This window comes from Lissotriton vulgaris, chromosome 3_1 (assembly GCF_964263255.1).
Source record: "Lissotriton vulgaris chromosome 3_1, aLisVul1.2, whole genome shotgun sequence".
NCBI classification, from domain to species: Eukaryota; Metazoa; Chordata; class Amphibia; order Caudata; family Salamandridae; genus Lissotriton; species Lissotriton vulgaris.
The window spans coordinates 214,244,095-214,264,503 of record NC_141689.1 but is presented as its reverse complement, the minus strand read 5'-3'; the positions used below and the strand labels follow the sequence as shown (position 1 = coordinate 214,264,503).

Sequence of the window (20,409 nt, the reverse complement as noted above, 5' to 3'; positions counted from 1 at the left end):
GCAAACCGGATCAAGGCTGCAAAAAAGACTGGTGGCGGAACACCCATGGATAGACCGGAAACCCCCCTTGAGGACATGGTGGAAGGAACCCTTGCAACTGAAGCAGTAATTGGAGTAATAGAGTAATAGAAATAGACACCTCAGACCTCAGAGCAAGCTGGACCATCTAAAGGTAAGCTTTTATTCATGTGGTTGTGTTTTGAATGTGAGTGAAAGAGACCCCTAATGATGTCCAAGCTGCTTAAATAAAAGCCCTCCCATGTAGTACTTTGAAATTTGAATGTAGCAGTACATATAAACACTTTTAATGAAAGAATCAATGCATCATGGGATTTGTAGTCCATGCTTCATTGCAGTTTGAAATAGTTAGACAATGAGAAGTAAAATGAAAATAACACATCAAAACTGTTACATTAGGACGCTAGCCATGCTACATCTGCTTTTCATTGTAAATGTGTTTTAATACATGCAGCAAACAGTGCAAAATACAAAAGTAACATACTGCTTGCACTATTTTATTCATAGATGCAAATGAATGGTCAGAGTCACAAACTCAGGAACTTCAAAACACAAATGATTCCAATTCAGTCACTTCATCACCCACTATTCAGTCAAGAAGCCAAAGGAACAGAGTGCACCAACTCCAGCACTCTGACAGTGAAGAAGAAGCAAATGTCAATGTCCAAAACCAACAGACTGCTCAAATAACAGCAACCCTTAATGCAAATCAGAGCAGGCAGAATGGGAGACAACAGTTTTATAGGCGCAGGGCACGTGCTTCACAAAATAGGCCAGCAGTACAAGATGACAGCAACGCCAGTATTGTAGGGTTAAAGCTCCTGAAATGGCAGCGCCTACAAGGCAAAGATATACATGTTATAAAGGGCAAAATTGGTCACATTGGTCATGAAATTGAGGCAATGAACAACAGTCTAAAGTACTTGACAAATGTAATGGAGAAAGGTCATGCTGCATCATGTGAGAAACTAGACCGGATTTCAACAGCAATTGAAACAATGTGTACATCTATACAGGCACAGCAATTTGGAAATGCCGGTATGCATAATATGTCATTTGCCAGCATGCAGGGGTAAACCAGGGCAATAAATCATCTCTCGAACAGTACTTCTCAGCTAACCAAGCATACAGTTGCCATGCAGAAGGAGTTGACACAATGTTGTGGAGATATTGCTAGAGGAATGGTGATTCTAAACAGTAATGTAGAAAAAATGCAAAATGAAAAAGCAAGTGGGAGCATACTACATGTTGTGGATATTGAAGAAAGGGCAAATGTTAGTAGCCAAGGCGCCACTGCTGCAGTGGAGGACGCCATAGTAGTAGAACGCAAGAATTTGCAAGCAGCATAACTAAGGGGGATGGTGGAATTGTATGCAAGGCATTAGGGGTGCGAGGCCGCAAAAAAATAGTATGTCACTTCTGTAAATACATAGTTGAGATTTGGAGGCTGTCTGAAGTTAAAAACATTGCTATGATATTTTACAAAAAAAATATGAAAATTAATATCTGTCAGAAAAATGCATGCAGGTAGATGCCCTGACTACGGAAGTCATTTGTTAAACTTTTGAAAAATAAAATGAATTCAGTGAAGCACAAGATTGAGTGGCGTAGTTCTTACCTCTGTTAAAAATAATGTTGAGTAATCTCTGCCCTTCTTCTTCTCCCCTCTGCTGCATCTGGACCACGGAATCTTGGTTGGGGTTGTTGAGGCTGGTTGTCATTGTGAGGGAGTACATCCTCTAACTCCAGTTCCAGGCTTCTCCTAGTAGCTAAGTTGTGCAACATGGCACAAGCTGCAATTATTTTACAGCAAATATCAGGACGATATTGTAATGCTCCGCCTGTCTTATGTAGTATGCGAAACCTAGATTTCATGACTCCCAATGTTCTTTCTATTACATTGCGAGTTGCAATGTACGCATGGTTGTACTGCTGTTCTTTACGGGTTGCAGGAGTAAGATAGGGAGTGAGTATGAATGACCTCACTGCAAATGCACTGTCACCTATGGAATATATGTAATTGAAGATAACAATAATTAGTAAAATGGGACAGCATGGTACAGAGATTATTAACAATGGATAGAAATATGTTTGCCCAGCAAATATCCATCTCCAAATTCTCCTGCAAGCAGTCTTGTGTGGATGGCATTATGTCTAAATATGAAGGAATCATGGGCACTTCCAGGGTAACTTGCAACTAAGTCAGTGATGATAGTTCTAGAATTGCAAATTGCTTGAATGTTAAGAGAATGGTAACATTTCTGGTTGCTGTAAATGTACTCATTTTCAGATGGAGGACAAATGGGAACATGTGTTCCATCTATACAGCCAATTACATGGGGAAAATGTGTAAAAATCTAACTTTGTTTGAAGCAATTCCTGTTGGGTGCTTGGAAATGTTATGTGATGCCTTATCCTTTGCAACATGGCATTTAGGAAAGCATTAAAGAAACGCGAAAGGGAACTCTGGGACACACCACCAGCAATGGCTATGACACCCTGAAAGGACCTAGAGGCAAGGAGGTTTAGGGAACACAATACCTGAAAATGGGTTGGTATGGCTTGTGTCCGGCGTGTATGTCTCTGCAAGATTGGGTCTAATTCATCTATCAAATCTAAAATTGTGTCTGCATTTAACCTATACTTATCATAGATTTCTGCCTCTGTCTGCCCTAGTAAGGTGATGCACACTCTGATAATTCTATCATGTACAATCCTTCTCCTCCTTGCTGCTGCGCTCAACCTGAACCTACGTGCCACAAGAAAGAGTGCTGCCATTGTGGAAAAGTCTAAGATGCATTCTGAAGCCCCTTAAATACACTACTGATAAATTACACCTGTTTTTTTTTTTTTCAAAAATTTACCACCTGGTCTGACTTGTTCTTAAAATAAGAATTCCTATTTGTGATTTTTCAAGGAATCGCAAATAGCGATTTTTCATGCATGCAATATTTTTCAAAATTTTACCGATTCCTTAAAATTGCGATTTTTTAAGAAATCGCAAAAAGGTTTGCGATTCCTAAATTTGCGAAAAACAACTTTTAACATGATGCATCCCAGAGGTTTAAATTGCATTCACAAACGGCCGAATTTTGCGATTCGCACCGTTTGCGAATGCAATTTAGTTTGATGCATGTGCCCGCACATCACTTATTCAAACAGAAACAAATGCATACTTACTCTCTTATATGCGAAGCATTATACTTCTGCATTCTGTGTGCCCCATCTGTCTCATTCACCGGGATACTTATATACAGACCGCCTGGTCCAAGAGCTAGTTTTTGTGTAGATCTACTTAGAATCCTTGAACCCTATTTCGGAAAATCTCGTCTCTCTATTTTGGGCGATTTCAATTTCCACCTTGATGAAGTTGGTTCAAAGGACACCTCTACACTAACTGAGTCACTTGAAGCCTGTGACCTCGTTCAGATGGTGAACAGCCCAACACACAAGGCTGGCCATATTCTGGACGGGGTATTTTCCAGTGACTCAAGATTATCTACTGGCCCTCCTTTGCCACTGGTCTGGTCAGACCATCTTGCAGTGCCGCTAGAACTTGCTCTCCCTGCCTCGGTCACGGCTAACCAGGTCACCACCACATATGCTCTCAGGAGAAATTATAGAAACATCACCGACGAAGCTCTTGCCCCTTACGTTCGTGCTACAGAGCCCTCCTCCTCAAGGGAGGCGGGTGAGGCAGCTCAAGAACTCGCGGACTCCATCACTACTGCAGTTGAGAAGCTTGCCCCCGCCTCTCTCCGCTATGTGGCGAGGCAGAAGCCCACTGCTCCCTGGTTCTCTGAACATCTGAGACTTCTGAGGCAGAGCTGTAGGAGTAAGGAGAGAAGCTGGAGGAAATCTTGGGATATGAAGGACCGGGAGGAACACAAGTCCGCTTTGCGGGAATACAAACAGAGAGTGATCATGGAAAATCAGGAGTATTTCTCTAATCTTACAAGTTCTCTAACTTCATCTAGAGAACTCTTCAAAATTGCTGATTCACTGTGCTCTCTCCACCTTCCAGATCCAGTGGTGAGCTCACAAGATCTCTGCAATAACATCTCGGATTTCTTTTATAGTAAAATCGCGGATATCCACACTTCCTTAGAAGCTCAACGCCACTCCCTGGACGATGATGTTCCTCTCACTATAGCCAACCTTGATACTTTGGTTGAAGGACCCTCCGAATCCTTCACCCAATTTCCAGCACTCTCACTGGAAGGACTTAATCTCCTGCTAGACAGGACCAAATCCTCCTCCCCTATGGATCCTGTACCATTAAAAAAGTTAAAGGAGTGCAGAAACAGCATTCTTCGGCCTCTGCTTGAAATCATGAACGGGGCTATTGTCCAGGGTTCTTTTCCGCCGGTGTGGAAGAAGGCTATAGTGAAGCCTCTCCTTAAAAAACCGTCCATGGACCCGGGCCTCCTTAAGAATTTTAGGCCGATATCTTTACTTCCAGCCCCGGCAAAGATGTTAGAAGCGCACCTTAATACACATCTTTCCACCTTTCTTGAATCTAGTGAGTATCTTGATAGCTCGCAGCACGGATTCAGAAAACATCACAGCACCGAATCCGCTCTCACTGTTGTGGTGGATAACATTCGCCGCAAAGTTGACCTTGGCCAAACCACAGTGCTGGTCCTATTAGACCTCACGGCTGCGTTCGATACTCTGTCTCCCGCCATTTTAACATCTCGGCTCATGGAGGCAGGGGTTACTGGACCGGCCCTGAGTCTTCTTAACTCCTTTCTCCATGACAGAGAACAGAGAGTCATGCTCGGAGATTTCCTCTCCCCTGCCAAGTCATTGCAATGTGGGGTGCCACAAGGGTCGGCACTGAGCCCGACCCTGTTCAACATCTACGTGGCCCCCCTTGCTAGACTAGTAAGATGGCAGGGGATGGAGGTGGTGTCTTACGCCGACGACACCCAGATCATGGTGTTGCTGGCCCACTCTGTCAGTACATCCGCATTCAGCTTTAGGTCATGTATGCAGCGTGTGGCGGAGTGGATGATCCTTAACTCCCTAAAGCTGAATGGCGACAAGACAGAGGTCTTGGTCTTCGGTAAAGACCAACACGTGTGGTCGAGCGAGTGGTGGCCTCCATCTCTCGGCACCTGCCCTACTCCCTCCCAATCGGCCAGAAACCTCGGCGTCATCTTTGACACTTCACTCTCTATGACGCTCCAAGTGAATAGGACCGTGGCCACTTGCTGGGGTGTCATCAAGATCTTAAAAAGAATTCTCCACTATCTCTCCTTCCAGGCGCGCAAACAGATTGCGATTGCTCTTGTTGGCTCCAGGCTTGATTATTGTAACTCTTTATGTGGAGTCCAACAAGGGCCTTATCCATCGACTGTAAACCGTACAGAACGCCGCAGCGCGCTTCGTCCTGGCCCTTCCCATAGCATCATCTGCCACCATTGCTAGGAGAAATCTTCACTGGCTCCCAGCCCAGTTTAGAATCTCCTTTAAGCTCCTATGTCTTACATATAGAGCACTTGGTACCCTGCTCACCCGCTATGTACCCACGAGATGCCTACGATCGGTCGGGCTACACCAATTGGTAGTGCCCCGCGCTAGGTTGACCAGATGGGGAGCGAGAGCTTTTTCTGTTGCCGCTCCTCAGCTTTGGAACTCCCTTCCGGTGGAGATCAAAACCTTACCCTCCATCGACCTGTTTAAAAAGGCCCTTAAAACCTGGCACTTCATCAGAGCCTACCAATGAGATACTGCTGTCTGACCTGGCTAGTTCCTTTATTTGATGTAGGCGCCTTGACGCCCATTGGGCTAAGTTAGCGTGGTATAAGACACAATTCATTCATTCATATAATCACTGATACACGTACACACTCATCCATACATCCACTCTCAAATCACTAACTCTCAAGTATAGTCATTTATTTACTTCAACTTTCACATACACTGCCTTTTACGTATATGTAGTTACTTGGACATGTACCATTTAGACATTCATTCACTCACCAACACACCCATACACACACTCACCCACCCATACAGCTGTTTCCACATGCACTCTTGAACCCATACACACAGAGAAATAAACCACTCAAACATCTATGCACGGAATCACACACCTCCCACCCACCCACAAACACAGGCACCCATACAAATACTAAAGAAACCAATCGATACCTGTATGGACTCTCATGTAGCTACTGACCAACCCATGCAGCAGCTTATACAACAACAGACAGACTAATACAGACATTCACACAGTTTAGTCACTAACCCATGCATTCAGTAAGACCCATGCAATCACTCACTTAAACAGTCAGTCACGCACCTACCAAATACCCCGTTCAGACACTTATACACTCACTCATTATTCAATACACCGAGGCATATATATAATACTTATTAAAACTGTAAAAAAAAAAGAAACACAGTCACTGGATTATGTCGTCAGTGATGTCATTTGAGATGGCATCAGTGATGTCACTGACCATGTCATGAATGATGTAATATGTGACGTCATCAGCAGTGCAGTGCGGGTGCGCGAGTTATAGTTAGCTGAACTAACTATAATAGGGGAATTTCTATGGTTTTGTTGGAGAGAAATGTCCAACTAACTATAACGTCCCTGAACCCTAAGGTTTTTTCAGTGAATATATATATATATATATATATATATCTGTCTATAGATAGATAGATAGATAGATAGATAGATAGATAGATAGATAGGTATTTTAAATAAAGGTAAGGGTCGACCTCCTACGACCTCCTACGACGGCGCTTCATCAACTAAGTACTACCTGTAAAATTCCTGGTGTTTGCCTAAAAAATCCCTGTAGCGTAATACCCAAGCAGCTTAATGAAATTTGTGAATGGTCAAAAAATTACAGAAGTGAAAACCCATAGCTGTATGGGTACGAAAAGAAATGTATGTATATACCTGTCACTCTTATACTATAACCAGTACTGATGAAACTTGCATGAATATTGGTATGCATAAATTATGCCTGCATTGTTTTCATGAATTTCCTCTACCATTACGATGATGTACTCCTTCTCAATACACACAATGTAGCACGCACACAAACACGAGTTAATGTAAATACAAATTAATTCATGCAATTCCTACAAACATGACCTCGATTAATGACCAGTGACGTAATTAAGCACTTTCGAGGGCATTGCATGGATTTTAAAATATGTTTGTTCATGCAATAGGTATAAAATCTGTATTTGTCAATATTCTGGAGAATATAAATTACAAAAGTTGACCTTGGTCGTCAACTGAGCACCCAAGTTATTTTCATGTATTTTCTATGCTGTAGTGTTAATGAAAGAACAGAACACAATCCTATAAAACTCCCTATACTTTGGGATGTACACTGCCCGCAGTTTCGCTGGCATTTACGCTGATTGTCTTCTATTAGCCTCTGGCCTCCAGATAAACCTTGCTGTACCTTTCCGGAATACAATTTGATAGGAAGTGAAGTGATTAGCACAAGCTTAAGGCACTGCTATGTCAGCCACATCACCAATAATGCAGTAATTTTATGCATGGAATAGCACAATAGGCATAAATAGTGAGAATGCTGAGTGCTGTCAAATGGCCCTGACTGCTGGAAAATTAGATAGCTTCACACATTTGAAAAACAAAATGAGGATTCTGCTTCCTGCTCATACACAACACACTGTGAACTATATTCTTAGCTTCATTAAAATGTGTTACATTACGATCACTGTTCTCTAGATACTCAATATGCATATTATAAATTAGTCTTTTATCACACATTCCGTTTCTTTCTGATTAGACGTGGGAACAAGAACATTTTGAGGCATTTGCTCAAGATTTTTAAAGCAAAAATAGGCACAATAAATGCATTGATATGAATTCCAATAATTATAATAATAATTGCAATAATAGCAGTATTGTAAATCATAACAATATTATTATGACTTATAATGATCTACCAAATCAAATGTCCATGTATACAAATAACTTTGACATTATCTTTGCCATAAAATCCAGCCCTTGACAATTTGGTGGCAAGTGCTAAATATTGCTATTCATTTCTCATAATAATTTTGTGGATACTAGAGGAACTTATCTCGGGACTACTCTCCGTTTCAAGCTTGACTTGTGCTCAGAACATCTAGCCTGCCGCAATCATGTGAAAACCTGGCTAGCTGTAGCCTGGAGGCCTGTGCCATGTGACCTTTTTCATGGCTTCACATAGTCTGCTTCAGATTATTTGTCATGCACCAAGAAGCCATCAACTAATCACGCATAGCATAATTAAAATTTGAAAAAATCAAATAAATAAATTGGTATATGTTATTGTTTGCAGTCAACCTTTTTTTGTTCAGCATTTTTTAAGTGACTAGTCTAGTCCCAAATTTCCACTATGAGAAAGTACCTCTTTTTGCATGGTTACTCGCATTTGTTTGGAGTAATTCTGCTGCTTTTTACCTCTGCACCCTAAGGCACTTCCTTTACACGCCCCAGTATATGTGCTCTGACCCGTAAAACATGACATCATTGGCTAACTCCTGATTGGCATATTTAGTTTTCCAGTATTCCTACCAGTCTGACAATAAAACATAGATTTGAGTGTATTTGTGTAGCTTGACTGGTGCAGCTTTTAAACCTGCAGGTGAACCTGTCAAAATGATGTTTTTTGACAGGAAACAACTCTAATTTTAAATATTAAATAACTCACCTTTAAGCAGGCTTAGTAGTTAAAAAGGAAGGAGACCTGGTATTTAACCCCTTCTGTGCGGCCCCGATTCCCCCCACCGGTGCTGACCCCTAATGAAAACTGGCGTGGTCATGACGGAACGGTTCCGTCATAAGCACAGCTCGACCTATGCTCATGACGGAACCGTTCCGTCATGAGCATGGAAGGGGTTAAAAGGGGTACTTGCAAGAATTTTGTGTTGGTATGTAGCTACAATGACTACCGCCCCCCCCCCCTCCAAGCCCAATGTTATTCTCACCATACAGGTCTGTACCTTTTCCCATGAAGAAAACTAATGTTGGAATACAAATATTAGTTCTTCTCTCTTTAGTTTGGTATAAGCTATATAGATGATTCAACTACTAATTTTAATGTTTATTAAAATGCAATTCACTGGTGAAGTCATATTTGTTAAAGCATATTCAGGAAAAGTCACTTTTAAAAAGCTAGAATATGTCTGCCTGCACCTCCAGGAGGCTAATTAGCTTTAGTTTTCTAGGAGTTGTCCCCTATCAGGTCTTTCTCTAATGAGGTAGACCTGCGTGTGAAGTATGTGACTCCTCTCAGCTCCGGAAGGTAATATGAATGCAACGTGCTAAGGGAGACCTGACGAAGAGAAGCCTTTGATCCTTGGACCAACAGTAGCTTGTTTGGCACCAGCCTAGTGAAAGGCAAAGCGGTCCCAGAACTGGTTGGGTGCCATTAAGGAGGAGGGGATTGGTATTTTGCCTGAACATACACCTGCCTGGCACACTAGAAAACTCCAAGAGTACAAGAGATCTACAATATTGGATTTGCCTCGAATTAGTACACTGTGGGATAGTTTGCATTAAGGGATACAGAATGTGCTGCAAGAGTAGAAATTGGGAACTTTTTTCCTGCCGGTTAGGTTGGGTCTAGAGTCACCTCTAGCTACTGGACATTGTATCCTACACAGCTCGCACATTACCCATAGCTTATCAGAATACTTTTGGAGCTGAGGACCAACATAAGCAAACTGGGCTTGCTAGTTTCGACCTATGTAGAGACCTGAAGGGCTGGAGCTGTGTCCTCCCACCTGTACTTAAGACTTAGAACTGGACTCCAAGAGGCAGTTATCTGATCCACTGTGTTGCTACCGGGACACAAAAAGCTGTAATAAGATATTTCCTAGAATTACCAGCTGACAAGTAGCAATTGAATGTAGTCTATACACTAGTGGTGTCATCTCTACTGGTGTCCACTACTGGAGTGACTCCAGACCTGAGTGCGTTTCTTAGGTCCTGGGCCCCCTACAGGAAACAAAGAGAAACTACTCCAGAAACTCAGAGAAGTTGAGGCTTGGAAAATAGTTGGACTTCCAAACTTTCCAAAATGCCCAGAGCGTCAGCGAGACAGCTCAACAAAGGTGTCTAATTTTGAGAGGACAATGTCACGTACAGCGTCGCACCGGAGGATTACGAGCTCCATAAAAAAGACTTAGGGGCTGATTTAGAATTTGACAGAGAGGTCCCCGTTGAAATAGCTGCGGAGTGGCCTCTTCGCCAAACTGAAGGTCCACCCAGCCAGATTTAGAGATGGACAGACCTTAAGTATGTGAGAGAAGGAGACTAGTTAATCTCCCTCGCTGACATACTCTTTAAACTTCCTGATGGAGTAAGGGCCATCAGAGGTTTGGCGATTCAACCCCCCCACCTGATGGACAGTGGGCTTTTGGAAGGAAATTTCTTACTGACACTTCCCACCAGGTAATACACAGGGGTAAGGAACAGCAAAAGCTGCACAATGTCCCTCACAACATGGGAAACAAATTCCGTGATATACGAGGTCATTGATTTTTATGCTTTCAAAAAAACAACCACACTTTAGGATTTTCTTATTAAAGGTTTGAAGAATGCTACTATGATTTTGATACATGTAATACATACCGTGGCAGCTGTTTCTACCAAAATTAAGGGATTTCCACTGCACCAGTGGATATCTTTTTTTTCAGATTATGTTCTGTCAAGGGGACAGAATATTTTACTCACTCGCCCTAACGGAGTAAACACAGTATTCCAAAGTATAAATCAGGCACTAAGTTAGACGGTAGAAATCTTGCACGGAAAAAGGCACAAAAAGTATTTGACTGATTAGAGGAATTTAGCGACCACACAATTTGACTTTTCCTGCTCAGAAATTTTCTTATTAAAACCAAAAGCTTCTGTTGGACCTCATCCAATGGCTATCTGACCATCCATCTTCAAGAGGTCTACATTGAATAAAGCATGCAAACTTGCCCTATTTCAGGATTTTAATTTCCATTTCAGAGACTAAGTCAGAAGGTAGAACCTTGGATCAGGATGACCTGTTTAGGGTATTTGAATTTCACTTCATCGCTGTGAGCCTATAATTTTAGCCTGAGTCCTGTTCAACCCCAAACAATGTCTTCTGATTACTGCTTTACTTTTACTAGTGTAACAACTCTGGTGTTACACTATCTGCTGGAGTAATTAGCAGCTCAGTTGTTGATGGATTCAGCTTTTGAAAATTTGACAACATCCACAAGTGGATCCACAAAGTCTAAGAGCCATCATGGATTCCGCCATGTTCTTCTGAGTGAACCTGAAAATCACTTAGGAATTGTTGGCATGGAAATGCAGTACTTTACTTCCATTTGCTTGACAATGTATGCAAAAGGATATATATATATATATATATATATATATATATATATCAGTAGCGGTCGGCAGTAGGTGTTTCTATAGGGCGGTGACGTGGGCAGGAGGAGGGGCAGGGTGGGGGGAAATAATGTATGGATTACGGAGTTTTACAGGTAAGTAAACATTTAAATACATAAAACGAATTTCGTTGCGCGCACTGCATCACATTTGGTGATGCAGTGTGCGCAACGAAATTCGTTTTATGTATTTAAATGTTTACTTACCTGTAAAACTCCGTAATCCATACATTATTTCCCCCCACCCTGCCCCTCCTCCTGCCCACGTCACCGCCCTATAGAAACACCTACTGCCGACCGCTACTGATATATATATATATATATATATATATATATATATATATATATATATATATATATATATATATATATATCACCTTCGCTTCTTCTCCTACGAGTTCGTAGATAAAGACACGGCACAGCAACAGTTGATCTTCTCAAAGTTTTTATTTACACACCATGTGCAAAAGACAGTGCATCAAATAGACGGTATATATATATATATATATATATATATATATATATATAAAGCAGTAATGGGGCAAGACTAAGCCCTGGATTACCCTGCAGCTCCAAGCCAATAACATGACTAGTTGATGACAATCTTATAGGTAAGAGAAAATCCATTTTAATAAATAATGAACAAGGCTGTGTGGTTGATGGCATCAAAAGCAGCACAGAGGTCCTAAAGGTCAACGGGCCCTCATTTTATCCTCCAACTGATACTACTGCCAGCTCAAGACATCTGCTGGCCCTAAATACTGCCTGAAAAGGGTCAAGTATTTCACTACTGTACTTGTATTTTTGTAGTTGGCTGAAGACTAAGTTTTCCAATAATCAAAACCAGTACAAAAATAAGGAAATTGGCTTAACATAATTCAAGTCTCAGAGTTAAATTAAGTATTTGTAGTTGAGTTTTGACTGTGGTCTTCCATATCATAGAGAAAATACCAGAATTCAATCAGCTGTTAAAGACCAATGTCACTTCTTTAATGAGTAACTTGCTCAGTGAGCTAAACCAGATTGTTAGAACTGGGCCTACTTGGAGTCATGCAGAGTGACAGTCTTATTGTTTCAACTAATACCACTTCAGAAACTTGTTCATATAATTAAAATTTGGAAGTTGTATCAATCTCCTATACAAGGCGTTCAAATGACTTCAGGATTCATTGTGCCCCTGATTGATTGTTTTGGGAACAAAATAAAAAAAATCATAAATTAAATTCACCAATGTAGGGATGTTCTCACTAAGGAAGGTAGGTGGTTGGTGCGCCTCCAGTATTCAATAAAGATATTTGCCTAAATGTGGGCCTTAGGAGATGTTATGTCATTGTTATACCTATCAGCCTTAGGGTGGTCTTGCCCCAAAACCTTTGCCTTTCTACTCCATTTTATTTCTGGTATTAGAACTCTGTGCACTTTAGCACTGCTCTCTCCTCTAAATATGGTAACACCAGCTTTTCCCCCAATTTGCATATTTAATTTACTTATAGGTCCCTAGTAAAGAGGTACAACAGGCACCCAGAGCCTCTAAATTAAATACTACTAGTTGGCCTGCAGCCCTGATCACCCACTTAAATAGCCCTTTAAACATGTCCCAGGCCTGCCGTTTAAATATCCTGTGTTTGCAATTCTAAACTGTAATCTTGACCTGACAAAAAACCTTTTGCCAGGCACAAAGTTTTCTTTTTAATTCATATGTCACTCCTATGGTAGGCTCTGGACAGCCAGAGGGCAGGGTGCAACGTTTTTAAAAAGTAGGACATGGACCTTCAAGTTTTACCTGTCTAAGTAGTAAATAACACTTAAATTCGTTCTTCACTGCTGCAAGGACAATCTCTCCCTTAGGATAACACTTGAGTCGCCTTTTTCCATTTTACAAGTGTCATTTCTAAATGGGAAGAGATAACCAGTTCAAGTTAGATATCTATAGAAGCACAATTTAACATCCTAACTTATGGTGAAGTTGCATTTTAAATTACAATTCTGAAAATGAAAGTTTCAAACCAAAGGGGTCACGTCCATTACGGGGGCCTGGTAGGATATAATAAAGTTTATACAAAAGAGGGTACCTGGCCACCAAGTTGCAACACTGCTTATTTATTTTAGCAGGTCCAGGTGCAACACATTCAATTGCTGTACCTTAGTTGAAATCATTTAGAGAAACTTTTTAAAGCGACATTGTGTTATTCATTAAGGCATTCAAAAGATACATCCTTCATAAAAAAAGAAACTTGATCAATAGGTGAAAAAAAATCGTGCAAAAAAGAACCATACATTCAGAAATATAAGTACATAACATTACTAAGCATGTGTATTTACAGACAATTACAACAGTCATTATTACTAGTACACAGATTGCCTCTAACCAAAGACCTCATGCTTTGTTTCATTTGAAGGGCAGGCTAACTATTAGGAAATTTTTTTGAGTTCTCTCTATGGGCATATTCCTTAGTAGCAACCCCTCTTGAGAGTCCAAAACAAATAAACAAAACAAATAAAACAAATAAAATTCCCACATGTGTTTAAAGGAAAAATGCTGACACGTTTCCAATTCCCTTCAGAGTTTGGACATTATTGTTAGGGCTGAACCACGGTGTAGTCTAGAATTTGTGGTAAAACAGGGAATGAAAAAGGGGAGGGGGAAAAGAAAAAAACAAGTTTAAAATCTATTACTGTACTTCCCTTCTTATTGTCCTTGGTTTGTGTCTATACACAAATGATAATGTACCTGAACTTATTGAAGTAGTTTTCACTCTCTGTGCACCATCTTTTGTCAAAGTGGTCGGGTACCTAATGGTTTATAATGAATTCTGTGAGCCTTCAGGTCTGACACCTCTTATTTCGTTCTAACTAATTTATCAAAAGGGACTTACTTAACTGTTCGAAGGACATGTGTTTAAACCAAATGTGGGGTATCAAAGTGAAACGTTGTTTTTCCTATGCGCATGTGTGGCCTCCGGTATTTTCTGCCCTGCAGAGTACATTAAAAAAAAAAGTTATGTTTAGCTTATTTGCGTGCTTGCAAGCTTTCAAAAAAGAAACCGCTGTGTTGTGTGGTTAATTAAAGGGGCTTCTTTTTGTCCGTTATCGATGAATTCTCTCTTATGTCAACTTTGTTGGTATCGACCTTTGCCCGTTTGCAAAACTTAATTATTTGTAACTTGAAGTTGAAAGCTGGTTACCTTATTCTCTGCTACGTTAAGTTAAAAGTTGGTTGCCTTTATGATTTCGGGTATTATTGTTTACATCACAGTTCTGTTTCAAAAATAAGCCTGTATGTTTGTTGTGCCAGATCATTCTTGCAACATTGTAGCATTGTAGCTTTGCCGCCCCAATTGCATGCGCGTCGTGCTCTGTGCCTGTACGCTTGTTCCTGTTCAGCTTTACCTGCCAAATTGAGGCATTGCAACTGATTTTGACCCCACAGTGCTTGCGCGTATAATGTAGATTTTTCTAGTATTCATGACGGAAAATCTTAATTTTATTAAAGACACGGAGGCGAGTATTATGCTTTCTTATCTTGCATTTAATTGAACAGCAGCCAAGATAAGCAAAAACTACAGTTCCCAGAGGGCCAGAGAACAAACTGGGCCATGGGAATGAGAAAACCCGAGAACACAGTAACATATCACGGAGGACCTATGAGATAAAGACCCTAACTGACTGCGCAGCTTCCTCTTTTCGCTAGCGAGCAGATCAAGGATGATCATTAAACAAAGGGAAAATGTATAAAATTAAGGATATAGCCAAAGTCCAGGAACACAAGTCTTGTATCAGAGGAATCCAAGGAAGAAGACCAAACAGGAGTCCAGGAGGAGGATCCAGGAGCACTGGAGTTGCAGAACATGGAGGTGAAGATCGTAGGAGTTGAAGGGTAGATCTCCTAAGATGAAGCCGGTGGCAGGGCTGGATTCGCTGTAGGGAGGGAGAACAAATGTTAATAATGTTGCGGCGGGATAATACTCGCCTCTGTGTCTTTAATAAAATTAAGATTTTCCGTCATGAATACTAGAAAAATCTACATTTTATGGCAAGACCGGAGGCTCCTATTATGCTTGTTTAAAGCATATCAACAACATCAGAAGCAACAGTATGAACAGGTTTGCAATAAAACATGCGAAATATGCTGTCATTTGACCAGTCTGCTGATCTCAGAATGTCTTCCAAACGAGAGCCAGACCAAAAGGCTGTAGAAGACATGGCTCCCCTGGCCGAATGAGCCCCGAAAACGGAGACATCAATTCCGGCAAGAGACATGACCCAACGGACCCAACAGGCAAGGGTAGGAGAAGAGACAGGAAGATGGGGTTTACGAAATGAAATAAGGAGTTGAGAATGAGAGGGCGTTCTGAGATCAGCAGTTCGGTGTTCGTACACTTTTAAACATTGTCCCACACACAATTTGGGATGAGCTGGAAAATAAGGATAAAACACTGAATCCAAATGAGTTTTAGTACGTCTGCCTATCTGAAAAAGAACACCTGTAGGAGAGAATTGGCGAGCAGAAACATCTAGAGCCTTAACATCAGAAACTCTCTTAATGGAAACTAGACACAGTAACATGGTAAGTTTGGCCGATAACATCTTGAGTGAAAGAACAGCATTATCTGGCCAATTTGTAAACAATTTAAAAACCACTGTAACATCCCATAAAGAGGTATACTTAGCCAACGGTGGTTTCGCACAACGAACGCCTTTCAGTAGACGACAAATCATAGGGTGAGCACCAACCGGTTTACCATCGATTTGGGAATGGTAGAGAGAAATGGCTGAACGATAGAGATTGATAGTGCGATAAGCCTTACCGGCACTGGCTTGCGAACCAAGGAAATTAATGATGAAATTCAGAGAGGCTGAAATGGGATCGAGTTCCCTTTCCAAACATCAGCTTGTCCAAAGAGACCAGGCGGATTTGTATGCTTTGGATGTTCCAGGAGCCCAGGCTTGGCTGATAAAGATCGAAGCCTCCTGTGAAATGAGGACGTCAGAAGTGGAAGGCCGGAAACTTTCCAGGCCGAGAGGTGCAGGGAGGAGTCGAGAATGAGACTGTGTTGTTCGCCCTGGGGATTGAGAAGAAGATCCCCGAAGGAGGGAAGAAGGACGGGGAAGTCCACTGCCATCTCGAGGAGAGTCGGAAACCACACCTGCGCTTGCCAGAAAGGGGCTACAAGAACCAGAGACGAAGACTGGCGGCGAACGTGAGAAAGAACCCTGTTGATCATAAGAAAAGGAGGGAAGGCATAAGGTAGATGACGAGACCAATCCTGCATGAAAGCATCTGTCGCCAAGGCCAGGGGATCCGGGCGCCAACTGTAGAACCGGGGCAATTGGCAATTGAGCCGGGATGCAAAAAGATCGATAGAGAAGGGGCCCCAAAGATGGGAAAGAGAGAGGAAGACGGATGGACAGAGCTTCCAATCGCTGGAATCTCGAAGAAATCTCGAGTGCCAATCCGCAACGCTGGTGAGATCTCCAGGGAGATACTCTGCTGTCAAAGAAAGGTGATGGGCGAGACAGAATTCCCACAGACTCCTTGCTAAGTCCGCCAGGGGTTTGGACCTTGTTCCGCCGAGATGGTTGATGTAGCGGACCGCAGAAACATTGTCCATACGAAGGAGGATAGAACAGTGAATCCTGTTTTTTGAAAGGCTTTTGATCGCAAAGGAGCCTGCAAGCATCTCCAAACAGTTGATGTGCAACTTGGACTCCTCAGCGGACCATGAACCTCCAGTCGAGATTGATCCACAGCGGGCGCCCCAGCCCGACAGGCTTGCATCGGATTCTCAGACAAGATCTGGGGCAGTGGCGAAGATAGTGCGTCCGTTCCATGCATCTAAATGGTCTATCCACCACTGAAGCTCGGTGCGGGACTCGGGATCTAGAGCCACGAGATCCGAATAAGCGAGGCCTTGTCGAAGGTGTCGGATCTTTAGACGCTGAAGAGCGCGATAATGGAGAGGGCCCGGGAAGATGGCCTGAATGGAGGAGGAGAGGAGACCGACGATCCTCGCTAGGGATCGGAGGGACAAAAGGGAGGATTGAAGAACAGACTTAATCTCGGCTTTGATCTTGGAAACTTTGGAGAGAGGAAGGCGAAGGGACTCTGCAGCAGAGTCCACCAGAAAACCCAAGAATTCCGTGTTCTGAGACGGAACCAGAGATGACTTGTCCGTGTTGATGAGAAAACCCAGGTCTAAAAGAAGCGACTGAGTCAAGAGCAGGTCGGAGAGGAGAGACTGGTGGTCGGAATTCATGAGGAGGATATCGTCCAGGTAAATAATTAGCCTTATGCCAAGAGATCGAAGATAGGTGACCACTGGTTTTAAGAGTTTTGTTAAGCACCAGGGCGCGGATGATAAGCCAAAGGGAAGAGAGGTGAAACAATAGTTGATACCTGCCCACTGGAACTGAAGAAATTTCCATTGGGAGTGATGGATAGGAACCGTGAGGTAAGCATCCTGAAGATCCAGACGGACCATCCAGTCGTTGGGATGAAGAGTGTCCCTCAGGTGCAATATGGTTTCCATTTTGAAATGGCGGTAAACCACAAACTGGTTGAACCACTTCAAGTTGATGACTGTGCGGAGCTTCTTGTTTTTCTTTTGAACAAGAAAAATGGAGCTTAGAAAGCCTGAGGAGTCGAAGGGAAAAATATGAATCGCTCTTTTTTGGAGTAGAACCTCGATTTCGGTTGAGATCTGAGATGCCATGAGAGTTGAAAAAACGAGAGGGGGGGAAGAAAAGACTGAACGGGAGGGGGCAGAAACTCGATTAGGTAGCCTTGCACTGAGTTTAAGACCCAAGGGTCTGAAGTGAGAGTGCACCATTTTTGAATGAACAGTTTTAAACGACCCCCCACAGGAGGGGAAAAAGAAAGGCTTACCTTGCTGGTTGGAGTTTTGACGATAGTTTCGTTGACCTTTTCCTCTGAAACCACGGCCACGTTGGGGGTAAAAGTGGGGTTTGTAGTCCTGATTGGAGCTGGACGAACCTCTGGAGCCTTGGTTGTAGGGACGGCCGGAAGAGCGGCCCCTGCCTCTGCCAGCCTGTCCAAAAACCCGAGGGGCGAAAACCTTTTTTACTGTTTGCTGGGCTTTGTCCAAAGAAGCAAAAGTAGAAACAAATCTACTAAGGTCACGAACCAAATTCTCCCCGAAAAGGAGACCATTCGCCTTGGGGCCAGGATCCATAGGTGCCAGATTGGAGAGTGTAGGATCCAATTTAATCAGGAGACCCTTGCGACGCTCATGAGTAATTGCGGAATTCGCATTTCCCAGAAGACAGAAGGCGCGCTGGGCCCACATGGAGACTTCCTCAGCAGAAAGTTCAGTACCTTCTAAGCGGGAGCATTGAGCTAAATCAAAAATACGGGCTAAAGGGCCCACAATGTCCAACAACTTATCCTGGCAAGTGGACCAAGCCTTGTCTACCCCTCTGCGGGGGTCTTTGCCAAATTTGGAAAAGAAGGTGAGGAGAGGCTGGTCGATGGAAGGAACTAAAGTGATTTTGTCAGGAAGAGAAGGTTTGGGGCATTCAGATTTGAGTCGGGCTCTCACCGGGGCCTCCAGAGGGAGACGTAACCTGGCTGAAATATACTCTCCGACATGGTGAGAAGGGAGCCATTCGGTAGAATTTGGGTGTCGAATAGTGGAGGGATCAAACATGGGAAAACCTTCGGAGTCAAAAACTGGTTCAAAAGAAAAAGAATCCAATTTAGAAGATTTAGAAGGGGGGGGAAGGGCCAGAAGTGTCAAAAAGGTCAAATAATTGATCAGCGTCATCAAAATTTGCATCATCATCATCATCAGTGTCCAATATGGTGGAAATTACCAATTTTCTCCTAGGAGACTCTGCATGTTTGTCTTTTTGTTTGCGCTTGCCCTCGGAGCCAACAAACCCCTCCTTAGTAGGAGGCCTGGGAGGAACAGAGTCCTCAGTCAAGAGCGAGGAAGACTCGCCAGTCATTGACGCTTTTTTAGGGACACGAGATTGAGCAGAGTGTTCCACCTTTCTCTTTCTGCTTTCCCCTGCAGATTGGGCCAATACTTTGGACATGATGCTTAACATGGAGTTCTCCATATTTTTAGACATTCTTTTCATAGATACCTCCACTGCTGTTTCCACAGAATTATTAATGAATTTACTCAAGTCTTTCTTGAAGGTATGGGAGTCCTGAGTAGGGACTTCCTCAGAGGAACTATCGAGTTCCATATCCAGGCTGTGACTGAAAGAAACACAGAAAAATACAGGAGGTAGGCGAGGGTTAAATGTGAGCAGGGGCGTGTTTAAGGGGCGGGCCGAGGAGAGAGCGTCAGACGGCTGACACACGCGGAGGAAACAGGGCACAAGAACCGGCAATGCAGGTACGCTGAGGAGCCGGAGACCGGAGAAGCCTGAAAGAGGTTAGAAGTTCGGGGAAGACGCGCGAAGCAGCGCGCGCTAGGAAGCGACCAAGCGAGGCCAAAGTGGAAGGGGGGGGGAGTGCGAGGAACAACGCACCGGAGCCAAGGGTAAACACACGCGTGGAGTGTGCAAGCAGTAGCGCGAAGTCGCGCTTCACAAATACCAAGCAATTATAATAAAAGCTGGCATGAAAACATGAAAACCAACAATAATAATACTACTGTGAGCAAAGATAAAGACACTTATCTGACTGCGAGCAGCAAGAAAAGAGGAAGCTGCGCAGTCAGTTAGGGTCTTTATCTCATAGGTCCTCCGTGATTGGTTACTGTGTTCTCGTGTTTTCTCATTCCCATGGCCCAGTTTGTTCTCTGGCCCTCTGGGAACTGTAGTTTTTGCTTATCTTGGCTGCTGTTCAATTAAATGCAAGATAAGAAAGCATAATAGGAGCCTCCGGTCTTGCCATAAAATGTCTTCACTATCTTCCGAATATGGGCAAAATCATTTTTTACAAGCATAACTGTATGAACACTCACTTTTACTGTGTCTCACGTCTTCTTCAAACGCACATTGGAA

At 42.8% G+C, this 20,409-nt stretch overlaps 1 pseudogene; it reads right to left on the bottom strand.

Annotated features, from left to right (window-relative positions):
* Positions 1–1,191: 1,191 nt before the first annotated feature.
* LOC147726223 (uncharacterized) lies at positions 1,192–19,578 on the bottom strand (annotated as a pseudogene).
* Positions 19,579–20,409: the final 831 nt, after the last annotated feature.